This window comes from Poromitra crassiceps (assembly GCF_964638095.1).
Source record: "Poromitra crassiceps genome assembly, chromosome: 3".
Classification (NCBI taxonomy): domain Eukaryota; kingdom Metazoa; phylum Chordata; class Actinopteri; order Beryciformes; family Melamphaidae; genus Poromitra; species Poromitra crassiceps.
The window spans coordinates 71,749,519-71,761,299 of record NC_139625.1 but is presented as its reverse complement, the minus strand read 5'-3'; positions in this window follow the sequence as shown (position 1 = coordinate 71,761,299).

The following is an 11,781-nucleotide window of genomic DNA, read 5'->3' as shown; positions in this document are numbered from 1 at the left end:
AAGTCAAGTCTCAAGTCTTTGAGGATGAGTCTCAACTGTCAAGTCTCAAGTCACTGTGAGTGAGACTTAAGTGCGAGTCAAGTCCAAGTCCCAAGTCCAAGTCCCCATCTCTGCCATCAGGCTTTAAAAAAGTATGCAGCTTACACATGTGCAGGAGCGGGAGCTTAGGGATAAGATTTGAAGAGCATGGTGCAGGTTTAAAAAAAAATCTGAATTGACATTTTGGGCTCATGATTACAGTGAAAACACTCCAAAAAGACAAAGATCCCCCAACCACAGGCCCCCAGGGTATAAATATGGAGGAAAAGGTGGCATTTTATAAATGGGCGTGTGACATAACGACAGGAGTGACATCAGAAGAGGAGAATGTTCTGCTGGGGCTGACACAGGGATGCAAAGTCATGGAGAGTGAAAAAAGGTGACAGATACCAGGGCAGACATAAAACCAGTCAGAAATCCTGATATTTTGGGCTGAAAAATGTGACTGTCACCTAAAGGTGACTATTTTGCATCCCTGTGACATCACAAAAGGTAGTTCCATGAAATGGACCAGTGCCCCCTGCTGGTTACAAAAACTAGTCTAAACGCAGCTGTGTGTGATTGAAAAAAAAGTTTTTCCCCCCAAATCCCATTGCTATATACCCCTTCCACATATTAATGCAATGTGGTCTCCAACCTGCATCATGCACTTTATTAAAGGAAGGCTTTGCCAATTTTCAACCCGCTTTGTATCATTATAATGTCGGTAATAGGCCTATATGCAAAATGCGTCATTCTGGATATGGAAGTGAACAGCTGTTCTGCTCGAGGCGGCTCTTCCAACTAAAGATTGTTCCTTTTTATTTTTTCTGTATACGCACATCCATGGAGAATCACATTGAGAGCCTTAACAAGCGTTAATGAGCCATACCAGCTGTCCATTTGCTCATATTACTGAAATTATAATGATACAAAGTGGGTTGAAAATGGACAAAGCCTTCCTTTAAGGATATAGCCTGACTACGCCGCCTGGGACTTCCACACAGGGAAATACTCACAGTATCAAAACTACACATGTTATTGAATGTTCAGTAAGAAGCCAAAATAAAAAAAACAGAAGAACACAAGAACCATCCTACTCCAGACACAAAGCCAATACATGAACGCACACACATGTAGAGACACACACACACAAATTAGGAGGATTACAGTCATGCAGCATACTGTCAGTGATGTCACTTTATGTCCTTATGGAATGAATGAAAATCTACTACGTCCTTTTCTCTTTTGGCATGACATTAAGAGCCCTATCTTTGTACAGGCGCTATCCACTTTTTGCGCTTGCGCACCTGTTTGTGTGCCTTAACGCCTGCCATATGCTATTGTCCCTGCAGGGACGATAGCGCAAGTGTCCAGGTGTTATGCCAAGTTTTGCACCCCCGCCGTCAAACGCAGCCCCACCTCACGGGAGCATATTGTAATGATTTATACAGAAACGTAACTTAAGTTTAAAAATTATATAATTGTTTTGGTAGACGTGACCTCCCTGTTTTTAACACATTCCCTGCCAGCAGTTTTTTTTTACTGTAGGTAGCTTCTGCCAAGTTTTTTTTTTGAGGATTCTGGCTCATCTTTCAAAAGCCGAGGATTATTTTCTGCTAAGATTTTGTGAACACAAAATATCTCAAAAGAACTAATAGAATGTGTGCTCTCTCTGTCTAAAAGAGTTAGTTTGTAGAGTTAGTAGTTATGTAGACATTAGCAGTTGAATACAGCATGGTTTCAGCATCTGAAAATTTAAGCTGAGATAAATGGCTTTTTGTGAAATTCGATAGAACAGTCACTTTAACCATTTATTTTTGGCGTAAGACGTCAGACATCTAAACAATAGTTTTGAAAAGTAATTTCCTCCATAGCAGCAGGAAACCCCCCTCTCCTTCAAACTCCTCCCTCCGTGTGTGTTCTCCTCCCTCCGTGGCTGCAGCGGCTCTCAGCGCGAAAGCGAAAGCTTTTTCGCCAATCCATTTTACAGTATGAGAATGGTTTCCTCGCGCGTTCCCCTGCAGTTTTGGCTCGGCTTTTTCTAGTCTGGAGAGCACTGTCGCCACTTAGTGGGTCGGTGGAATGGGTTGTACACGTTCGGTGGCTCCCATATTTTTATAGGAGACGTGGGGGGCATTGATCCACGTCCCACCGTCAAAAATATATAATTTTTTTTTTGACGAGATATCTCGTCCACGGCAGTCAAGCGTTGGTTTCTGCTTGACGAGATATCTCGTCCACGGCAGTGAACGTGTTAAGTTAAAACAGCCCCAAAATATGGCGGGGGTACGTAACTCTGCACAATGGGAGCAGGCACAAATTGGAGGTGTGCCAAGTCATTTATGCATGGCGCAAACTGGATTCGAGCACTGGCAATGCCTGGACATTACATCAATCAAACCAATCAGATTCCTGTCTCGCACTCCCTGTAATACAGTTTGCATGAGGCATGCAATATACGCTGTAATTCTCCCCATGCGTAATTTGGATAGGCCTATCTCCATTGACTGTATTATCCCTATCTCACAACACCATCACATCATATATCTGTTAAAAACATCTGTGATTTGATGCAATTCGGGTTCTTTTGTTGACTGGAAATAAACGTGCTTGCAGCAGGGAAATTGGGGGGGGACAAAAGAAAAGATGGGAGGATTTAGAGTGGACTCAATTAAAACTCGGTGAAACAGTGAGAGCTGCCGTGTCGAGGACAGAGAGAGATGGAGAGAGCTTGTCGACAGATCATCTGTGGTGCCCAACGACCCTCCGGGTTATGGGATAGGTGAAGGCGTCCAAGTTTTCTAAATTAATTTGCCATTAACCCCTCTTTGCCATGTGATAAAAGTTTCTCAATTAATTATAGTTGATTGCCTCACTGAATAATCTGCTGGTTACCCAATTTTAGCAGTAGAATTGGATGTCCTGGCATGGCATGTCTGTGTGTAATGATGTATCCAAAAGAAATTCCTCCGCACTACGCTGCGCAGCACGGAGATTATGGTGCGCTCAAGTGCAGCGGGATATTTTTGCGCTCAAGAGGTGCTTTTCAAAGCTCTTCGCGCAAAGTAATTGTGTGCATGCGATAGGAGAATGCCATTTGTGTCCCCATTTTGTGCAGAGACGCCTGGTTTAGCATGTGGCACGCCTACCCCATGCATGTCCAGAACAATTATAACAGGCATAGAGGTAATAGCGCGGCAGGGAGAATACAAATGCGCTTGCATTGCGCGTGGTGTTAAAACGAGCGCAAAACAAGTGCAAATGCAAAATTACCGCTTTTGAGACGATAGGGCCCTAACAGTGTAGGCCTGTTGCCAAAACATGTTGTCGGCCTACAAGGTTTAAAATAAGTACTATAATTCAGAATGAATGTCAACAAATTGTTTGCAGTCTGCACATTACAACACTAGCCTATATCGCCTAATCCTAATCTGCTCCACTTAGTCACAAGACAGTCAGCTCATCCACCAGTAAGTGACCAGAAAAATTGCCCAATAAACAGTGACCACTGGCGAGAAACTGTTGACACATCCTGCCATTATTGTGGCTCAGGTTGCTTTTATCCTGGACACATATACTTGCTGGTGTAAAACTTGCACATTGCAGATTCAAAAATCCTGACCTGAGACTGTTTTGAGAGAAAAGGACGTTAATTTGGAGAAATGCGTCAAGTAAATTGATAAAACATGTAAGTGTTCTGACCTGAGAGTCTCCAGTCTGCAATGTGTACTCTTTAGTCCAGCAGAGAGCATATTTTGTCCTGAATCCTGCAGGTCATTGTTACTCAGGTCCAGCTCTTTCAGAGTAGTGGACTGGGAGCTGATACCTGAGGCCAGAGCTTTACAGCATCTGTCTGACAGCTGACAGCCCCTCAGCCTGGAGAACGATAAGATGTGGAAATGTTATTCTGTTATATTGCTGTATTGATGAGGCTAACTGACCCTAATATTTAATGTGATCATTGTATTATTTCTATGGACAGACTTTATTGATGAGGCCCTGGTCTAAAGGGCCTGATGGGCAAAGGAGCTCTGCTCTATCTTTAAGGAGGTACATTATGCTGTATATCTACAGGAACAATTTGAGCTGTAATGTAAATCTCATCAAACATAAGCTTTTATTGAAATTTTAAGACAAATGGCTTGAAAATGTCCAGTTAATGCCTAAACTAAAGACTTATGTGAATCTCAAACATAAATTTGGCCCTGAATTATATGTTACATCTCGTTTACCAAGAAGCCAAAGATCCTTAGTTGCACAACTGAGAGCTGGTATTCTTCTGGCCATTGAGGTTGGGCGATTAAAACATATTCCAGACAAGAACCAACTGTGTGAGCTGTGTGATTTGGGGAAGTGGAAAGTGAGTTCCATTTACTCTTATACTGTACAAATTATGATAAGAGATATAAGCATTTAAGTGTGCTAATTTCATCTCAAAAGTGTGGATAAGAAGGCAAGATATATTATTTAATTAACATTTTATGTTTTTCACTTTCAGATTTTCCAGTCACACAGTTCTACTCTAGTCATGGATGGCCTGATGAACTGAATGTAAAATATGTCTGTTTTCTTTCTCTGATGCTGTGGTTGGTGTTCGTGGTGGTGGTGATGATGAGGATGTTGTCGTTGCTGGTGGTGGTGATGATAATTATGTTGATTATGTTATTGTGGCTGTAACTTCAATTACGCAAGCCTATATGCTGCACTATGGTCCTTGCTTCGATTTAATTATTGGTGTTTTGTAAGCCCATGTGGGCTGGGCATACAATGTATGTATGACACAATAATTTAAAAAAATCATTCATTCATTCAGCTTAAGTGTTGAGTTTGGACTGGGGGAAATTTGGGAGGACCTGAATATCTCAGCTGCATCTCACAAGGAACTAAGAGCTCCACCGTGTAATTCAGGACCAAAACTAGCCTGTTTTAGATGTGTTCAGTTACATTTTAATAGGATATCTGGTAACCAGATGACAGATGTTAAAACTTGGTAAATGTTGTGACCCTAAAATCGATCTGCTCTATTCTGAACCAGCTGGAGATGCGACAGTGAATTCTGTGGAACAGAGACAGGTGCAGCAATTTAATGACATGATATCAGAGCATGGATGATCTCTAAATCCTTCATGTTCATGTCTGTGTATGTGAATTTGGGTCAGAATAAAACCAGTGCTGGAAAATTAAAAAAAACTTTCTATCGAGTGAAAATTTAATATAAAATGGATCTGAAATCCTGATGTAATACTTGCAGGGTCACATTTTGCAGATTAAGAATCCTGGCCTGAATCCTGTCTGTTTTGAGGAAAAATGACCTTCATTTGGAGAAATATGACAAGTCAGTTGATAAAACATGTAAAGTGAGCTGACCTGAGAGTCTCCAATCTGCAATGTAGACTCGCCAGTCCAGCAGAGAGCAGCTTTAGACCTGAATCCTGCAGGTTGTTGTTGCCCAGGTCCAGCTCTCTCAGACTAGAGGACTGGGAGCTGAGAGCTGAGGCCAAAGCTTCACAGCTTCTCTCTGACAGCTGACAGCTGCTCAGCCTGAAGGACAAGAAGTGGAAATGTTATTCTGTCATATCTAATGTCATTATTGTATTATTTCCACTGACAGGCTAATGAGGCTAATGACCATTATATTTCATGTCATGCTTACTGGTGCTCTAGCAGCATCAGAAATTACAATAGCACCACCGATAGTACCACCATGAAATTAACTAAAATTTGATGTACAAATTGCAGCTCAGTGCAGCGGGGGGGGGGGGGGGGGGGGGGGGGAAGGTTGCCCAAAATGGACGGTCCACAGTCATGTTTAACTGTTTGAGTGTAACACATCACATAATGACTGTTTAGTTGTGTGGTACTAAGATTTTTGATCGTCAGTGAATGTATCGTCAGCTGAGTCGAGCTTGCCAATCATGTCAGTTACAACTCCCGGGGATAACACCCTGTGAGTGGCTGAGAGTAGAAGGGAGGCGGTTTGTTTATCTCTGTACTGTAGCATGCAGGAACCAGGCTGTATAGTACATTGTGGTTATTTTCAGGCCTTGCATCTTAAAATGTATCTGTGATTCACAAAGGTACAAGCAAGACTGAAGAACCATGTTGCTGTATTTGACTGTCACAAGAATGTTTTACGAAATAATCTGGATGGAATAGCATCACACATACCAAGTACATGGCTGCAATAACGTTAGCCTACAAAATGTCCAGTGTTGGGCAGTAGCTTGCTACAAGTAGCGAAGCTATTTAGCTTAACCAGTGGTGTATAAAGTACTCAAAATCCATACCCGTAAAAGTATAGATACTTTACCAGAAAATTACTAAAATTCAAAGTCACCCATTAAAATATTACTTGCCAGTGACTCATAGGAATAGACTATGTGACAACCAGGAATAGACTAGTGACCACTGGAGAGTCAGTTGACAGCCGGAACAGGGACGGCACCAGGGAGCAGTATGGGTTAACGCCCCAGCCTGCGTCTTCCGTGAGGAAGAAGCCCAACAATCCACAAGAGGTCTTTTAGGAGGGCCATTCAAGCCGCAAGTGGAGTCTGCAGTGCCACCAATTACTGGTACTGCATGGTATCCACCAAGATACCATCACGTCGGAATGAGATGTTTGGAGCAGGGGGAGTCTGGTGCAGCGCACAGGTCCTAGACCTGGTGAGATGAGGGAGGAGCCCGGCCGAGTGGCAACCCACAGAGCCCGGTCCCTCTACGTACAAGATCCCTCCCCCCCCCCCCCCCCCGGTCCCGGCAGAGTAGTTCCGGAGCAGCGGATTGAGTGGCCCTGACCACGTGACCACCTTCGACCCTTCCTAGAGGGCTGACTGTGGGTAGCTACTGGGACGTAAGTTGGGGCTTGGCCAGCCCCGGCTGGGTCACCTGGGAGAGGGTGTATGATGTTGCGAGACCCGAAACATCCTATGACCCCAGGGTACATCACTGAGGATACGTCCCAGTTGCATCCATGCGATGTTTTTTCTTTATTTTATGAGTGAAAGTCATAAAGTAGCTGATATTTTCTGTACTTAACTCATTGAGTGCCAAGGACGAGTATGTTCGTCAATTGCGTTTTTTGACGGTGGGACATGGATCAAAGCCTCAGGCATCTCCTGTACAAATATTGTAGCTATTGAAGGTGTATAACCTATTTTACGGACTCATTAGGTCGCGACACTGCTCTCCAGATTAGAGAAAGGTCCGGAAAACAGCAGGAAAAAGCCCTGTGATGAAAGAGAAACCGCTCATGCTGCAGCCAGAGCCATATAGATTGCTCTGTCTGGAGCTGACGTTGGCTGCGAACAGCAGTCAATCCGCGCCCACAACTGAGCCCCTCTGCCTCTGTCTGTCTGTCTGTCTGCATAGTTTCTCCACACGATTAGCCACCAGAAAAGCAGCACCCGACGCCGAAGGGACAAACCATTCTCAGCAGTCCGGTTTGGCTTTTCCGTGTCGCGCTGGGAGCCGGCGCACAAAAACGGAGCACTCCGAAAATAGACTAGGTGCGTGTTAGGCTGTGTTTAGTGTGGGGAGGAGTTTGCAGCTCAGGGGGGGAGAGGGGGGTGGGGCACGCAGGGCACCACACAACTACACCACATCACTACATCAGAAAATATTATCTTCAGAGTCAGTGAATGTGCTTGAAATGCTTCATTTCACAAAAGGCGGAATAACTCAGCTTCTAATTTGAAACGGCTGTATTTGCTCAAAACAACCTATCTTCTCCGGCTCATAACTAAAGAACGGAAAATGGTATCAATAAACTTTTTTTTGCTGATGATACAATAGAGTCAGCTCGTTCTTTGTGCGTGTTCGGTGTTTACATAGTAATATCACACAATATTCTGTGGGCCTCGAGAAATCACTGAAAACGCTCTGAAACTCTGGCACTGGGAGCGTCCGTTCTCCAAAAGTGGCTGGCACTCAATGAGTTAAGTATCAAAAGTATTTTTTATATATTAAATGTACTTAAACGTATTGAAACTAAAAGTACAAGTGTTACGACTGGCACCGTTTCTTTTATTGTGTACGAGAAAGCGACCACTGCTCCTGGCCTGCCCCCCGGAGGAAAGGACGGGGTACAAGGAGTGTAGTTATACTATAACTACACTCCTTGTACCCCGTAGTTATACTATAACTACACATCTTGTTACCCTCTAGTTAAAGTTTAAATTCACTCCTTGTACCCCGTAGTTATGCTATAACTACACTCCTTGTACCCTGTAGTTATACTATAAGTACAGATCTTGTTACCCTCTAGTTAAAGTCTAAATGCACTCCTTGTACCCCGTAGTTATACTATAACTACACTCCTTGTACCCCGTAGATATACTATAACTACACTCCTTGTACCCCGTAGTTATACTATAACTACACTCCTTAAACCCCGTAGTTATACTATAACTACACTCCTTAAACCCCATAGTTATACTATAACTACACTCCTTAAACCCTGTAGTTATTGTTGTAAATTCCCTTATGATTAACACATTTAGAAATAACATGTTTCAGTGAATGTTAATGTATCATTGACGATTAGTAGACAATGGACATTGTAACATGGGAAAAAGAGTTTTAGTCCAAATGGCGATCGAATAAGGCAAGCTGATTGACCTCCTTTGTTGTAAAATTAATCCCCTCTTATTTTCGTTGTTGTGGGTTGGATACTCTTTATTTTAATCAGGCATATTTTTGGGCAGCTCAGTAGCCTAACGGGGTCCTAGTGGGGTCCTAGCCATGCCATGTGCTGCCATCTTTGTTTTCTGGTAGTTACTGAGAGAGTTGCAGTGTGGCTGTATCTGTGTATCATTTTTGCCTAAACTTTATATAAACGACCGTGAACTGTTTCCTGGTGTCTGTGTCCACTCGTTTACCGGAGTTGCCGTGTTGGATGAAGTGATCCCAGCACTACACGTCACAACTACTTATAATTCCCAATAGTTATACTATAACTACACTCCTTGTACCCTGTAGTTTTATTTCGTTGAAGCTCGGCTCCCACCTATTGCCATCTCTGCGTGGTACACGCTATCGAATGCTCTTACCTTTTATTACTTTAAAAGTGTCCTTTCCAACCATCCATTAGACCGTTGACAGGATGCAGACTGGACCCTTGGAAAATCCGGGGCGATCCTGATGGTCTCATGGTCTCCGATCCAATAGCAGGAGTAGAGGCGGGCACAAGCCCTCACGCCTGGAATTGGACCGGGAAAACACCACTCTTACCTGCATTCGGCCAAGGACAGACGTGTGAATTATTGCTCCAGATTAGCGTTAGCTTGCCCGACCACTTTCACTTCAACTGCTCCCCGTACATCGGCGTAGCGGACGGGAACCTCGGTCGTTGATTTTCCGGTCTGGAAGGTTACCTTCGCCTGGGCGGTGAAACTTGGAGGCGACAAAGCTAAGTGCTTTTTTTCACGTGTCGGCGGCTTTTAAGAACAAGCCGGTCCGAGTGTCGTTGTATGTGTAACCATTTGTATTTCGTCGTCTGCGTTGTGTTTTGTTAAGGAATGGACCGACACTCTTCAGCTTCAGTTGTGTGGACTTTATTGCCTGTCAACACACATGGATTCTCATTGGTCGGACATACAGCAGTGATCGGCACAGCAGACACGGCTCGTGGCAAGAATCATCTCTTTCTGGCCATAATAAATGTACAACAAAATATAAACAATATGAACAATTATGTACCTGTCAACACACATGGATTCTCATTGGTCGGACATACAGCAGTGATCGGCACAGCAGACACGGCTCTACAGAAAAACCAGGAAGCGTTAGCTTAGCGTACAAGCTAATGAGGCTAGCGATAGCCACCACGTTAACAAGATATAACCCAGAGCACATTCAGGTAAGTACAATGCGATCGCTACATACTGTCATACAATCCAACATAATACCATGATAGCTGTATCATTAGATTACATAGTTTTAACCCGTTTAACGTAATGCCTGTGTCCCATGCGACCTACCGTGGCAAGAATCATCTCTTTCTGGCGCTTAGGTGACGTAGCGGCCAGATTTAAATGCCAGGCAGGGACATGCCCACAACCCAATGAGTTAAAGTGATAGAACCCTGTAAATGACTGGTCAGTGCTCTGGCAAGTGGAACTAACTAAAATAACCAAACTAACTCCGTTACACTCCCCCCTGCTGAATTCCACTTGCTCACAAAGATTCCCAGAAAATAGAAATTAAAGAAACAAACAAATACTGACCAGCTAGTAAACATGACAGGTACTCAGCATAGGCACATCAGAGAGAGAGTGAGAGAGAGAAGGAGAAAAAAAATCACATATACAATACACAGAAAACCAATGGAGGAAGTAGACCCTGTGTAGTCACACGAAACCCAGTCAGGAGACTATTCTCTGCGAGAATTAGAGGAGGAGGAGGCCGGCCAAACCCCCTCAACCATCTCAGGTAAACATGCCTGTTACATGTCTAATGCACAATGTGATTACACAAACCCTCCATCAATAATCGACACCCGGGGACCCAATCATCAGACAACCATCCCCCATGTACACCATACGTGAGCCCAAACCCACCATACAGGAGCATAAAATAAACATTCTCCACCTTATGAAAAATAAATAAAAACATAAGACCCATTATACACATAATGGCACAACTCACAAGAAAAGTGCTTTTCTTCCTCTCTCCCCATTCTCCAATAAAACAAAACATTCAAAACCAACATTCTCAACAGAGAAACAATTTACATCCTTTTTTTTTTCTTTTTTTTTTTTTTTACAATCAGTTCACATTCATTCTTTGTTCCATCATTTCAATAAGCCTAGACACAGGTTTAAACAACCTCCCCGTTCTAGCCTGGACACTTTGTGACCGTGCCAGTGATCGTGTCAGTGATCGTGTCACTGGTGGGACGGGAACAACAGTACTGGGCAGTGTGGGAACATGTTCACTCGGCCCCGCGGCATCAGCCAGGGCAGTGCCAGTTTTGACACTCTGATTGGACTCCACTTCGTCTGACTCGGACACCAGCTGATCGGGTTCCTGAGAGTGAAGTCCCACTGAAGCAGGTGAAGGGAGTGGATCACTCTGACCATCAGGGAGATCAGAACAATCAGTTTGTGAATCAACCAGAGATGGGATGGAATGTGGTGCATCTCGGGCATCTTGGGACAGGCTCCCAACCTCCACACTCGAGTCACTAGACCCCGCTGGCAGCTGGGAGACCCAGGCTCTGGTCCTATAGTCAGCAGCATCCGTTGACGCATCGTCATCCATCGTCACAACGTCCTGCTCCGTGTTTGGATTATCTGAAGCAGAGGAGGCCGACAGGTCCAATCCATCTTCAGAAGCATTGCCGGGGAGTGGCAGAAAGTTGACCGGTGTTATCAGGTTGCGGTGGACCGTTTTAACAACACCAGTGGTGCTGTTCTGGATTTTGAAGGTCTGGCTGTCGGCATTCACCTCAGTGACCACGTAAGTCGCATCCTCCCAACGGTCAGCGACCTTACGCTTGCCACGTTCCCCTTTGTTGGCCAACAATACTCGATCTCCGACTTCAACTGGAGCTCCGCGGACCTTACGATTATACAGTTCAGTATGCCTCCTCAACTGTTTTGATGCTGAAGCTTGTGCAATTCCCATCGCTTCCTTCAGACTCCTTCGTAAAAGTTGAACGTACTCATCATATCTCTCAACTTCAGGGGTGTCCAGAACAGTGCTGAAAGCCAGGTCAATGGGCAGCCTCGGTATCCTCCCGAACATCAAGAGAAACGGTGC